The following is a 15,863-nucleotide window of genomic DNA, read 5'->3' on the forward strand; positions in this document are numbered from 1 at the left end:
CTAGGAGCAATAGGACTAGGTGTATGAATACTTGAAAGTGGGGTGAATGGATAATCTAATATGTTCAGAGCAGCTACAGGTACAAGCTCTGTGAGCAAATTTTGATTTTGCTCTGTAACAGTTTTGATATTTTTACCTAAATTATTAATAGCATCAATTACAGGCTGTTCTGTTTGTTTGTGTTTTTCATAAATTCCACGGTTCTCTGATTTCCATCCCTTAAATCTTTTTACAAGATAATCTCTTAACTTAAGATCATCAATGATTGGCCTTTTCATGGTTATTTATTTATGTTTCAATGTCTAGAAAATTGTTGATTTTATTTCTGTATTTGCCACTATTGGGTGTTCTTGTCATATCAATTGTGACAAACCCATAACTGTCCTGGTTCCAGCACCTGCTGCAAATCTTGGAAAAATCATTGTAGCTCAGGTCCCCACCTACATATTCATCATGTATGTGTTTGAGGTTGGTATGGTCTTGATGAAACACACATATAAAATTGCTATTGTCTCGGATCAGCTGCTTGGGTATTTTTGAAAAAGTCTGTGCCAGGTAGAAGCAATCAATGTTTTTGTGCCGGCCCTGTGTAAAAAAATTCCTAACCTTGTTTTGATTATCCAGTATAATGTCATCAAACACAACAACAGAATTATCGAGACATTCATGAAGTGGCTTAACATCTGGTTCAAAAGTTGCAATATCCAATCCATCATATAGCTTCATCAGCTGCTGATATTTTAATTGTTCCAAGCTCTTAGAGAAGATATACAAGTGCCTGTTTTTCCAATCTAACCAATTTGGTGCCAATAAAAAATTATCAACCATTAGTGTAGTTTTACCACAAGCAGATGGCCCAACAATAAGACACCTAATATTATCAGGTAACAAGTTGCCATTTCTCTTATTTTGTTGTTCAGGTTCTGGCAGCCTTTTTATAAGTAGAGCAGGTCAGAGAGTTCTGCGCCCGAAAATGAGGCTCGGTGAGGCTCGCCTTAATGGATTTCTCTCGTAAGGCATGAGCCTCATTTTCTTGCAGTGTTGCCAGCTCACCCCAAGAATATTTCACCATGTGATATTTTACAGGCGAAGCTAACCTACAAATGGGAGTTGGCAACACTGGCAACATCAATTGCGGTTTAATATTGCCAACTCACCTCAAGAATATTTCACCATGTGATATTTTACAGGCGAAGCTAACCTACAGAGTAGAGCAGGTCAGAGAGTTCTGCGCCCGAAAATGGCGCTCGGTGGCGCTCGCAGTGTTGCTAACTTCTCACTTGAAAAAATCACCAAGATTTTTGTTTTTGGGTCTAACCTAACCTCAAGCAAGAAGCTGGCAACGCTGCTTGAGGCTTTCTCGCAGTGTTGCCAACTCACCCCAAGAATATTTCACCATGTGATATTTTACAAGCGAAGCTAACCTACAAATGGGAGTTGGCAACACTGATTAGTGGAGGTAGCCGGGTTCACCAGCATCAATTGGCAATCAGTGTTGCCAACTCACCCCAAGAATATTTCACCATGTGATATTTTACAAGCGAAGCTAACCTACGAATGGGAGTTGGCAACACTGATTAGTGGAGGTGCACGGGTTGAGTGCCATCAATTGATGTTGCCAGTGTTGCCAACTCACCTGAAGAATATTTCACCATATGATATTTTACAGGCGAAGCTAACCTACAAATAGAAGTTGACAACACTGGTAACATCAATTGCGGTTCAATGTTGCCAACTCACCTGAAGAATATTTCACCATATGATATTTTACAGACGAAACTAACCTACGAATAGGAGTTGGCAACACTGGCAACATCAATTGCGGTTCAATATTGCCAACTCACCCTAAGAATATTTTACCATGATATTTTACAGGCGAAGCTAACCTACGAATGGGCAACACTAGTGGAGGTGGCCGGGGTTGCGTCCGAATCAGCAGCAGATGTCACCTACACTGTTCCATCCGGGACTCAGCCAATTTCTGTTGTCCGAATTTGCGGTAGACGTGGAGTCGGAGGGAAGAGCAGAGAGGCGCGACAGATGCACGCTTGAACTCGCTGTGACGCTGCGCTTGGCAGCCATATTCTAACTTTCACTTTGTACAGACAATATTTACTGATTAGAGGATGTAAAACTCAGTTATATTTTAATATTTTATCGATAATACTGAATGCAGAAAACATAAATAATGAAATAGCGTGTTATATTTTTAATGTGAGTAGTTAGGTGGAAATCATTGTCATGTTTGTTTGCGCCCCAGAGCGCGGTGGGTGAAGTTCGGGCTGACACCTGGCGGGAAAAGTGACAGCCGTACTACAAGGGGACATGCAGATTCGGACGACTTGGACGCGACTTCGAGTGCACGCGAGAGCAACGGGGGAGAACGGGATGGAGCGCTTGCCAATCCGGACACGGCTTTTGTAAACCTCTCTCGGGAACGATGTGCCACACACGCGCGCGCGCGCCTATCGGTAGATTATGTTTCGCGTATTTATTTGTTGCGCTGACACAGCGTGATGAGTAAATAATGCATTTTCTTATTTTTGAAGTACGAATGCACTTTATCGTAATCTTCCAAGTCCCGGGGACACTATATCGTGACTTTTGTAAACCTCTCTCGGGAACGATGTGCCATATACACACGCGCGCGCGCTGGCGCCTCTTATTATTTCTGTATTATGGCGCAAACACATCTAGAAAAACTACAATTTTGCTCCCTCTCCTCTCTGCGTGTGCTATCAACAATACGTAGGCCTTGGGACGACGAAAGTTACACAACGGTGAGCCTCGTCAGTACACCTACCCCGTAACATCTGGAGCGTGCAAGTACATAATAGCGGGTCGCTTGGGTGTATACAATTTGTTTTGTTTATATTTTGTTTCAGAGCGAGCGAGATAACCGGAGCATGCAGGCATACAACAGCGAGCTGGGATGGAAGATTGTCAGCATATCCGGAGCGTGCAGGTACATAATAGCGAGCTGCTTGGGCGTTAGCGTGGCTTTGCCGGATGCAATACACACGATGCTTAGGTTACAACAGGTTGTTAACATTAGCTTTGGGGAAGAATATTCTAGAGAAGATTGTCTCAGAATATTTTCATAGTTTCACACCTCTATTAGATTGGTAGAAAAATATATTAGTGGGCAATAAAATCTGAAGAAGATTTGTGTCTAGCAAAAATAAGCTAAATAGAATTACACATGCATACAATATTTATTTTTTTCTATCTACAATCATATTTTTCTTATATATTTTTTCAATTTTTTTATAGGGTTGATTAAAGCACATATTTGAGGAAGACAACACTCTACCACCAACCGATCACATATAAATAAACATACCCAAAAAAAAATGCGCTCCATGAAAAGTTGCCCTGTGTGCAAAACAGCCATATCAAGCAAAAATTTTGCAAGACATTGTCGCACCTGCGTGCCAAGCAAGCATTTGGCTGCCACCGAACTGTGTTCCGGATGCAATAAATACATTACAATTGCGTATGTCAAGAAGCATAAGCTTACTTGTCTAAGCAAAAATACATCTGGGGCCCAGCCTTCGACCTCCACCAAGAGGAAGGCAGAAGCAGCCTCCATCAATGCACCACCTGCTAAACGCGTCAAGCCTGCGATAAAAGCAGACCGGTCTGCTTTCGGTGGAATATTAGGAGATTATGTTCAATTGTCGGATGGCTCTTGCGATGTTCGTAGCTTTTTAGAGGAGAAGCGAGCAGAAATAGTTTCTATTTTTAGTAATGCACTGGCTACGCACTCCTCCACTAAATTCTACGCATCGCTACGTTGTCGGTACAAAAAACCGTCTGATGAAATTTACAGCTTCTGCCACAACACCAAGGCGAAGATGCTGCATCTGGCGGATGTCGACAACCTCGAGGATATTTACAACAAGTTTGTCGAGGAGCTGCTGGCAAAGCAAGAAGAACATGAAGCTAAGGGCTCGGGAGGTTCGCTGTGTGGGGAGCCTCACGAACTGCGCGTCAAACTTTGCAAGTTTGTACCTCTCTCCGCCTCCAGCTACGTCCGCTTACCAGAAGCGATTGAGGATAAAAAGGCCGTCCTGAACATTCAAAACAGTGACGCCAAGTGCTTTCTCTGGTCGGTGCTTGCAGCATTACACCCTGTCGACCGGAAAAACCATCCACACCGAGTTAACCACTACCTACCCTACGAGCCAGAGCTGGAAGATGCGATGGTTGGGATCGACTACCCGGTGGCGCTTTCGGATATTCGTAAGTTCGAGGCCCGTACACACAACCCTCGGTTGGCCATCAATGTTTACGGCCTCACCGACGAAAATGTGGTGTACCCTATCCGGGTGAGCGACGTAGACGACGACGGTGCGCAGGAAATTCATCTTCTGCTCATCAAGGATGAAACTCACCACCATTATACTCTCATTCGCTCGCTCTCCCGGTTGGTGTCGAGTCAAAAAAGCAAGCATAATGGTAGCATAGAAGTTTGTCGCAGGTGCTTGTCTATTTTTGATAATCAAAAACAGCAGGATTACCAGCGCATCAAAGGTCCCAACATTGTTGCCGACAAGCTCGCTAACCACAAGCTCTACTGCAATGCCAACGAGCCTGGGGTGGCAGACTTGCCCAAACCTGGCGACGTGGAGTGTTTCCGCAAGCACGGTGCCATGGTAGAGCACCCCGCTATCATCATCGCGGATTTCGAGGCCTTTCTCAAACCCCTGTCTACTTGCGAACCCGATCCCGAAGTTTCCTCCACCACCCCTTACCAACTCCACGAGGCATCCAGTTTTGCTTACGTTGTGGTGCGACGAGATCAACACATCGCCCCCGAGCCCTATGTGTATCGCGGTCCCGACGCAGCCAAACACTTCCTCGAGAGGATGGTTGACGAGGCCATCGAGATAGGGAAGGTGCTGTTGACCCCCAAGTCTATGCTCCCACTGTCCCCCGACGATCAACGCAGACACGACGAGGCCATCGCTTGCCCTGTCTGCGTCGAGGAGTACACTACCAAAAACCGTAAAGTCCGTCACCACGATCACTTTAACGGTAGGTACGTTGGTCCTTGGTGCAACGATTGCAACCGCTTGGCCCGGGACCCACGCTTCATCCCTGTGTTTTTTCACAACGGCTCGGGGTACGACTTTCACCACCTGATCAAGCATCTTGGGTACGACGACATGCGAATCAACGTTCTCGCCCAGAACGAGGAGCGTTACATCAGTGTGAGCAAGCGAGTGTCGATCCCAGAATCCGGCTCTACCGTCGAGCTTCGCTTCCTCGACTCCCTGAGGTTCCTCCCAGCCAGCCTCGATGCCCTTGCAGGGAAGCTGAGCAACGAGCAAATGCTCATTACCTCTGCGAATTTTCCAAACTTGGACGCCGGTCTCTTCAGGCGTAAGGGGGTCTACCCCTACGAATACGTCACCGACTCTACCAAGTTTGCGGAGACGTCGCTACCTCCCCAGGCGAAGTTCTACATTCAGCTACGAGGCTCGAACATCACCGACGAAGAATATCATCACGCCCAGTCCATGTGGCGCGAGCTAGGTTGTCGAACTCTCGGAGACTACCACGATGCCTACCTCAGACTTGATGTGACGCTCCTCGCCGACGTGTTCCAGACGTTCCGGGCGACTGCAATGAACATCTACCACCTGGATCCCGCCTACTTCTATAGTCTCCCCGGACTGGCGTGGTCAGCCATGTTTCTGGTGACGAAAATCAAGCTGGAGCTTCTTTCGGACGTGGACATGATGCTGTTTGTGGAACGTGCCGTGCGGGGTGGCATGGTCCAGGTGTCGCAACGGCACGCGTGCGCCAACAACCGTCACATGGCTACTGGCTACGACTCCTCCCAACCGTCGAGCTACATCATGCACACGGACGTGAATAACTTGTACGGGCACTCCATGATGCAGCCACTCCCCTTTAGAGGGTTCGAGTGGGCTGACCCTTTCAAATTCGACGTCGAAAGTTTCGACGATTCGGAACATGGGTTCTTCGCCGAGGTGGACCTTGAGTTCTCCGAGAAGCTACAGGATTTGTTCTGCGATCTTCCCCCTGCACCCGAGTTCAAGTGTCCACCCGATTCCAACCAGAAGAAGCTCGTCATGGATTTCGAACCCAAGAAGAATTACGTCCTGCATTACCAGAATCTCCGATGGTTGATGCAGCGAGGGGTCACGGTCCACGCAGTTCACCGCATCCTCAAGTTCGAGCATTCTCCGTGGTTGCGCCCATATATCGAAGTCAACACCGAACACCGCATCGCAGCTACGTCCGAGCTTGATAAGGATTTCTTCAAGCTCATGAATAATGCGGTGTTTGGCAAGACCATGGAGAATGTACGGAATCGCGTGGACATAAAATTGGTGACGAGGAAAGAGCGATGTCGTCAGCTTGTCGCGAGTCCATTGTTCAAGTCTCGAACAATCTATAACGAGCAGCTGGCTCTGATTCACATGAGGCAAGGTGTGGTGAAACTCACCAAGCCCATCTACGTTGGAGCCACTGTTCTGGATCTGAGCAAGCTCCACATGTTCGAGACATACTACGACATATTACGTCCACACTACGGCCACAACATCTCGCTTCTCTACACGGACACGGACAGCTTGGTGTACCACGTCCGCACAGCCGACGCATACGGGGATATAGTCAAAGTTCGAGCTCTTGAAAAGCTCTTTGACACGTCGGGCTATTCCCAGCCGAACCGGTACGGTATCCTGGCCCGCAACAAGAAGGTGCCCGGCAAACTCAAAGACGAGAAGGACGGAGACGTGATTCTCGAGTTTGCAGGTCTTTGCGCCAAGGCCTATACCATCAAAGCCGAGGGTGGCGTTACCAAGAAGGCCAAGGGTGTCGGCAGACAGGTGGTTCGGGAGCATCTCACATTCGAGGACTTCGTGGATTGCCTCAAGACCAGGTCGTCGGTTCTAAGAGCAGAACAGCGCATCCAGAGCGTCGACCATGTGTTGACTACCAACAAAGTGAGGAAGATTGCCCTGGATCCCAACGACGACAAGAGGTGCGTTCTCCAATGTGGAATCCACACACTGCCGTGGGGGCACTATCGCTTAGCAGAAAGCAAAACCTGCAACATGTGCCCATCTTCAACAGAAGATTCATAAAACAAAACAAAAAAAAAAACAAAAAAAAACAACACTGACTGTTATTACAAAAAAAACTTTGACCGTATTTTAAATAACCAGCATACCTATGAATCTCTTTGGTTTCCGAAAACAAACCAACATGGAGACTGTACACCGCGCGACGACAGATCATGAATTTCTACCTTCCATGTTAACTAAACTCAACGGTCTACTGATCGTTCACCTTAACAGCATTTGGACGAAATTGGATGACGATGTGGGCAAGATGTTTTACGTCTTCAACAACAATTTACATTTCTACGAAATTCCGATTGATGGAAAACTTCAAATCGCCGTGAATCCGGAAAACGTAGGCGAAATCAAAATATCTACCGGCAAGAACATTTTTCGAATCAAGCACGACAAGATGCTTTCTAACATTACGTACGATGTTTCCGCAGGAGATTACCTGTACGTGGAACTCCTGGGAGATTACGACAAACTCGTTCCTCTCTTCGTAGAATTACGAATCGTCTATCCTATTATAAATAACCGTTAACCAAAATGCCTAACGATATTTTCGGTAACACTAAGCGTGTAGACCACGCAGAAGAAATTCTCATGTTGGACGTCCGAATTAAAAAGTTGAGGAGCGATTTAATCGCTTTGCAGGAGACCTTAAACAAAAGTTTAGAGTCGGAGATCGCTACGCTCCAAACGCAATGTCTCGACCCCATTCTGAAAATCGATTCCGAACTAAAAACGCTCATAAAAAATTATGTCGACGTACCTTCTTACGACAACGTTCAAAATATACAGTTGAGCGTGGATAAGCTTCAAAATGATTTGGCCAAATTGCAGCAATTTCAATCAAAAAATGAAGATTTGGAAAAATTGAAACTCGAAATCGAAGAACGAACTTCGGCAATCGAAAAAAATTTCTCTGAACTTCAAACCGTCGTGAAGGATATTGATGTAGAACGCTTGCACGTCGTCGTTTCCAAATTACAAGAAGAATTCGCCGGCACGTTGGAAGAAATTAAATCCAAGTTACAGACTTTGGAAGATACCATGACGAACCTACCATCGTCAGACGAACTGCAGGTCATCGGCAAAAGCGTTGCGAACATAAAAATTCAATTGGAGGCTTATCAAGATTTCGAACACATTCAAACCACCATCGCTACGCTTCAGGCGTCTCTGGAGTTGATCAACGAAGAAATTAAAAATATTCACGCTGAAGCAAGTGCGTTGACGAGCATACAAGACACGTTGAGCACGGTTCAGCAGAAGATTGAATATTTAGAAAATTTGAACGTCGAAACGAATCTTGCTCATTTTCATCACGTACTGGACAACATACAGGGTGACTTGGAATCGTTACGGACGAGTGTACCTTCGAGCGAAGATTTGGAAAAATTGAAAACGGCGGTGACGGCACTATCCGATTCGAGTGACATCAAAAGTTCGTTGAGCGATCTCGAGAGTAGGGTTGCCAATCTCCCCACCTCCAAAGAATTGCACGCTTTGAAAAGGAACATATCACGTATGCTGAAACGACTGGAAACGGAAACGGCGAACGTGGAACAGATTCGAGACGAACTTGCTTCGCTGGTGTCGACGCTGCCCACTTCGCAGAGCGTCGCCGATCTTCACATGCAGTTTACCGAGATGCGAAGCATCGTGAACGATCTTACCGAGAAAAGTTCGAAATTGAATCAAGTTGAGAATCTTCAGAGTATTGTCGTCAACATCAGAGATCAAGTTGGAGTGCTGGAATCCACGCAGGAATCGACGCTGGCCTCTTTCGGTGCCACGTTGCAAGAACTCAACGAAAACTACAAGCAATTGAACGTGGAAGTGAAAATCAAACCGTCATTTTCTACAGTAACGGATACCATAGTCGAATATTTGTTGCCCGTACAAAATACACTGGGACAGCTTCACAGCAACCTCGTTAGCGTCGATACTAAATTCGCCAAACTGCATTCTCTGCAAGCCATCGAAATCAACAGCGTACCCAATCAGCAGAGAATCTCCACGTTCGTCGAAGGTAACAAACTGTACATGTTGCATCCTTATCATCCGTACTACAAGTTTCTCCTCGATGGCACGATTCAGATAAACGAATTTTCGTACTGGTCTCACGGCAGAAAAGCTAGCGTTCCCACCATGACCTTGATATCGAATCGTGGTGTCCAGAAAGCAGGAAACATTCCTCTGGCACGTTGGAACGAAACGCGCAACATATATGAAATACACGAAGACGAAGATCTCACCGTTTTTGACGTGAGTGCCGGCGATAAGCTGATCATTCAAAACACAGGTGAGGTGCCACCCTCTTTGAATCCCATCACGCTGGTGCTTCTCTTCAAACGTAATCTCTAAAAAATGTCTAGGCAAGCCATCGTCGAAGAATTGCATAAACCTGCACGCCGCAACTACGAACGTTTGGCGGTGGTGACCAAGGGAATCGACGACCTCTGGCAAAGTGACCTCGTGGAGATGAGTAGCGGCAATCTAAAAAATGTACATAAATTAAACAAGGGCAACAAGTACCTCCTCGCCGTCATAGACACGTTTTCGAAATTCGCATGGGCTCTACCTTTGAAGGCCAAAACGGGAACGTGCGTCACGGAAGCATTCAAGACAATTTTTCGCGAAAGCGGCAGACGACCACGGTTTTTGCAAACAGACAACGGTAAAGAATTTTACAATGCCGTATTCCAAAAGTTTATTCAAAAACATGACATTCGACATTACTCAACCTTCAGTCACATCAAAGCCAGCATCGTGGAAAGATTTAATCGAACCTTGAAAACACACATGTGGAAACGATTCACCCTTCGGGGAAATTACAAATGGGTCGACATCCTGCCGGAACTCGTCGATACCTATAATGATACGGTACACAGAACGATAGGCATGAAGCCAGCTGACGTTACGAAATCTGACGAGCAGCGTTTAATTTCTACAGTTTACTGTCCAAAGTACACTCCCACGACTACCAAGAAATCAAAATTCAAAATTGGAGACCAGGTGAGGATCAGCAAATTCAAACGCACCTTCGAGAAGGGGTTCACAAAAAATTGGAGCACGGAACTTTTTACGGTGGTTCGAGTTTTACCCGGAAACCGACACACGTATATAATAAAAGATAGTAGCGGCGAGATTTTGAAAGGAAGATTTTACGAAGAGGAACTCTCTAAAACAAAACACCCCGACACGTACCTCATCGAGAAAGTATTGCGTAGGAAAGGTGACAAACTGTTTGTCAAATGGCTGGGACTTCCAGAAAAAAGTTGGATCGACGCGAACGAAGTGATCTTGTAAGTACATGGAACGTGGTGAAACGTCTACCTGATTCGGAAAATCAAACAAAAAAAAAGAACGGCGGGTTGCTCCCCGACAGCATCCGCTGTCTGATCGTAGGTCCTTCTGAGTGTGGGAAAACAACACTGCTCGTGGACAATTTTCTCCTCGCACCGAATTGGTTAGATTGGAAGAACAGGCACCTCTACGTGTTCTCGAAAAGTTTGGAGCAATCCAAATACCAGCAACTGATGAAACTGTACGATGGTCTGGATATTGCAACGTTCGCTTCGGAAATTATTCCACTCGACGATTGCCGTGAAAATTCAGTCGTTGTGTTCGACGACGTCATCCTGGAAAATCAAAATGAAATTCGCAACTTTTTCACGCAAGGTCGTCACAAAGGAATGGATTGCTTTTACCTAGCTCAAACGTTTTCCAAAATTCCAAAACAGTTAGTACGCGACAACGCTAATTTCACATGTTTGTTTCGTCAAGATCACACCAACCTCAAGCACGCGTACGATGACTACGTAGGCGGAGACATGAACTACAATCAATTTTCGGAATGGTGCTCCCACTGTTGGAACAGTGACGATTTCGGTTTCGCGACGATCGACATGACGAGGAAACCCAACGACGGAAAATACAGAAACAAAATCAACGACTTTCTAAACGTTGCAACGTTGTGAGAAACGACGTGTATAAATAACGTTATGACGAAACGAAAAATCGAAGACGAAAATCTCAAGCTCCGCGATTACCTCGCGAAACGCTTCAAAGGTTGGAAATCCGAGAATCGCGGATTCTACGAAGAGAAGAAACGTCAAGATCAACCTGTGATCGACGCCATCAGCGATCTAGGTAAAGAAATTAAAGGCGTCACGGAACAAAATAAAAATTTGATCAACGAACTCGTACCACTTGCAGCTAAAAGTTACGCCGTACCCACGCCTATTTCGAGCATTCCTTCGACGCCGTTCGAACTAAGGGACGTACCGGCACGACGTCAAGCCATAGGTAGCACGTCGTCGTCTTTGGATAAGATCGAGTTGGGACCTTTGGCACGAGACTACCTGAGCACGGGGAAATTCGACAAGGATGAAGTGTTCGGATTGTATCCGAGCATGGAGAGCAACGAAGGCGGTGGTGTGGTTTGGAAGATTGGAAAATCGAAGGTGACTTTCGAAGGCAACGACATTAAAGTTAATTTAGGCGAGAAGGATAGTTGGAACAGGTATCCGGGTACGGTAGGACTGTGGGAACTCGTTGCCAAAAAGCAGCCGAAAGATTACACCGACGAAGATTACCAGAGTTACAAGGAAATTTTGATCATGACGGACGCCTTGTACCAGAACAACGACGCCTCGCAGAATAGGGTGAAATCGAGCAGCGGCGAGAAGTACAGAAATCTCATCAAACCGATATGGAACCAGGTGAAAACAGGCAGCGGCGTCAAACTCTACAACACCCTGCCCAAAGAGTTTGTGTGGGTGGACGACGTGCGCAAGCTCATAGACAGGTTGTTGGTTATTGCAGGAGAGGAGAATGCAGGCAATCGTAATTTCTACAACGAGAAGGTAGGAATTGTGGACATGATCAGCACAAAACTTTCCAACTTCATCGTGAACAACGACAAGGGCATAGGTTACCTCATTAAAATTATCAACACGCTGCCTCCGAGATTCTGGAACGTGGCCGAAGGAAAGGGACTCGTGAACGACATCATCAACAAGTTACCTTTCGAGATGCATTTACCCGGCTACCAGTTCTGCGGACCGGGTACCAAACTCGAGAAAAGATTGGAGAGAGGAGACAAGGGCGTGAATCCGTTGGACGCCGCATGCAAAGATCACGACATCGCTTACAACACCACTCGCACCAATCTGGATGCACGTCACGAAGCAGACAGAAAGTTAGAGCACGCAGCTTTCGAAAGATTCGTTAGCAGAGACGCTTCGCTGGGAGAAAGAGTTGCAGCACTGGGCACCACCATCGCCATGAACACGAAACAAAAATTTGGGTGGGGTGTATAAATAAATAACATACAGTAAAAAAGAAATAATAACAACATGTCTTGCATAACCGATTTGCCGCACGAAGTGCTATGTAAAATATTCAAACACGCTTGCGAGGATGTAGGGAAACTTTTACACGTAGCAAGAACAACTCCGAAATTTCGTATCCCTTGTGAAATGCTTATCAAGAGCCATCTTCGGGAGATCAGTGGAATGAGGTGCGGTGATCTTGACACTCTTCTTTCGGTTGCGGGGGAAAAATTAAACAAGAGAATAGACGAACTGCACGAGGCGAGGCAGGGGAGAAGACGATATACTGATGATTGGTATAAGTCGAAACAAGAGACGGAAGATATCATCACGCACATCATTGCGTTTTCCGAAGTACGAACTTTCTTCCTCTAACGCACACACACAAAAAAAAAAATCTTCGATACAAACCGTGAAAAAAATATATATATAAATAACACACATCGTGAAAAAAAATAATCTTCGGTATATATAAATAACACACATCGTGAAAAAAAAAAAAACTAAATTTCTCTAACACACACACTGAAAATTTCTCTTCAATATGACGACTGAAAAAATGAGTGACCTCCAAGCATTAAAACAAATGCTAAATTTGTCAGTAGAGTATGTAAAAATTCGGGAATTGGAAGTGGACAAACCTTACACGATAACTTCCGGCTCAATTGTTTCTACCCAGTATGGTCCCAAGGCACGTCTGCTGCTCAACGCACAATACACTCTATTTTTACCAGATCGATACGCTGACATGTTATCCGACGAGAAGCTAGCTATTTTAATCGAGAACAAAACTCGAATTGTGTACAAGGGTACAAAAGAACTTTTTGGTAAAAAAACAAAGCACGTAATAGAATTTGTGTAACGGTTCTGAGCGCAGTATATCCTTGAAAAAAAATTATACGGAACAAAAAAAAAATCTCAGAACATTTATATATAAATAACATACCGAAAAAATTACACAAAACAAAAAAATCTCAGAACATATATATAAATAACATACCGTGAAGATAACATATAAAGCATCAACATGAAGCCCAAAGGTGTCGTGTACCAGATACCATACTCCAATCTGAAAAATCTAGGTGCCCTCGATGGTTTACTCACCAAGAAACAACGCGAGAAGAAACGTTCTTGCTTGACAAAAGGACACGGAATGAAATTACTTCTCAGCACACCTCAATTGAGACGCTTGCAGCGTTCGCGGAAACAGCAAAAGATCGGAGGTTTCATATTCAGCATCCCAGCCATCCTGGCAGCATTAGGGGCCGTTGGAAGTTTGGCCGGCGGTAGCGCCGCCATCGCGAAAACCGTCATCGACTCGAAGAAAAACAAAGCAGAATTGGAAGAACAAAAACGTCACAACCTGGCTATGGAGAAAAAAGGGAAAGGTATAACCAAAAAACAAAAAAGCAACCTCGATGCTTTGAAGAAATATAAAAAAAAGAAGAAGCCCTGTCCAACTTCGATATTGAATCTCTGATCGAACTGTTGGGAATAAAAAACTTCAGGGGTGTTTTCATGTCCGATTCTCTACCCTCTGTTGTGAAGAAAAAAGAGTATGGCGTGGTCAACCTGGACAGTTACAAAAATCCTGGTACACATTGGATATGCTACCTCAAAATTGACGATAACAATGCATTTGTTTTCGATTCGTTCGGTGGCACACCACCTGCCAGGTTGGTGAAGTATCTCAGTGTTGCCAACCTCTACTACAATGACAAACGCATCCAGGGTTTCACCGATGTTAACTGCGGCCACCTATGTCTTTCCGTTCTCGCATACATGTCTAAAATAAATAACCCGTCGGTGGAACATTTTCAAAAAGCATTGTGGAATCTTAAACACGATGGGGGTGTTCCATCTCACGAGCGAATCTTCGATCCTGAAACTCACGCTGCACGACGACATCGTCTATCCTAAATCCGTAGCTCTGCGCGCATTCTACAGCATGTACCTCATACCTAACGTCACGCAGCACAACAACAAAATTAGCGTCGGAAGCGAACACATCGTCGTCACGCCAGGCCAATACAATCTTTCCACTTTGCAAGCTCAATTACCCAAAGGCACTTACCTTTCTCAAAATTCGGTCACGCACAGAGTGGAAATCCTATCGGCGACGGAGACCGTGGACCTGGGCACCATAGGAGAACTTTTAGGTTTCGAGAACAACACCAAACTCGAAGCTGGCATCAAGCACACGGCAGTCAATATTCCTAAATTTCTAGCCATCGAAACTCTGAACGTTCACTGCAACGTGGCGGAAGGCATGATCACGAAATCCTCGGACGGATTACTGGGAAGTCACAAGCAGACGGGAATCATCGCCACGTTCAAACCCAGTTCCGAGTTCATGGAACCGATCATCTACACACCTTCTTCGCCGATCTATTTTCCAGTATGTCGCAACCGCATAGACGACATAGAGTTGGTGGTGACGAATGAGAAAGGAGGGGTGGTGGATTTCGCAGGTGCAACAACCACTGCCATCGTGGAGATCAACGTATAATAAATAACACACATAGTAAAAAAAAAAATGGAGCAAATCGAAAGTTACGAATTGCAATCTTTCCCCCCCAACCGTCGCACGTTCGCCAATCTCAACGAAGCGAACAGGGAGATCGAATACGATGTGGACGTAGGGGATGGGTTCGTTCATCCTCACAGAGCAGACCTCTACCTTCAATTCGACGTGGTGAAGAAAGAAAGTGGAGAAGCGTTTCCCCCCAATGCCAATTTGAAACTCGTGGACAACTTCGTGCCTCACCTATTCTCACAGGTGGAGGTGAGGAAACACGGTACCGTCATCGACAGAATAGATTATCCAGGCATCACGTCGACGGCAGTGGGAACATTAAAATTATCCAAAACAGACGCAGCATACTATCAAGCGGGAGGATTCGAAGCCGGGGCCAAAATATCGACGAGAAGTCACACGGCGCTCTTTCCCATGCGTCTGCTGCCGGGATTCTTCTCGGACTACAAGGAGATTGTGTGGAAGGGGGGACTGAGAGTCACCTTTCGAAGAGCAGCCAACGACAACGGCGCACTGATGCGATACACCAACTTGAACGCCGACGGCACGCCCATAGCCAACACATTACCCGAAGCAGCCAAGTGCGTCATACGGAGCATGGAATTGAGAATGCCGATCGTGGAATACGAGACGAACTACGCCCTCAAGTACAAAGCAGAGATCTTGAAGAATCCGCAGGTGCCGATTCACTTTCACGGTTACCAGTGCGTGCAGAAGATGGCATCGGGAAGTCACATGGAATTCGACGTGACGACACAGTTCAACAACATACAGTTCGACATGCCAGATTTCGTCGTGGTGCTTTTTCAGACAGGGCGCGATAACAACCAGGAAAAAGATTCCAGCAAGTTCGACGACTGCAAGATCAAGAATGTTTATCTG

Source organism: Lepisma saccharinum, chromosome 27 (assembly GCF_977018435.1).
Source record: "Lepisma saccharinum chromosome 27, izLepSacc3.1, whole genome shotgun sequence".
In the NCBI taxonomy this organism is placed as follows: domain Eukaryota; kingdom Metazoa; phylum Arthropoda; class Insecta; order Zygentoma; family Lepismatidae; genus Lepisma; species Lepisma saccharinum.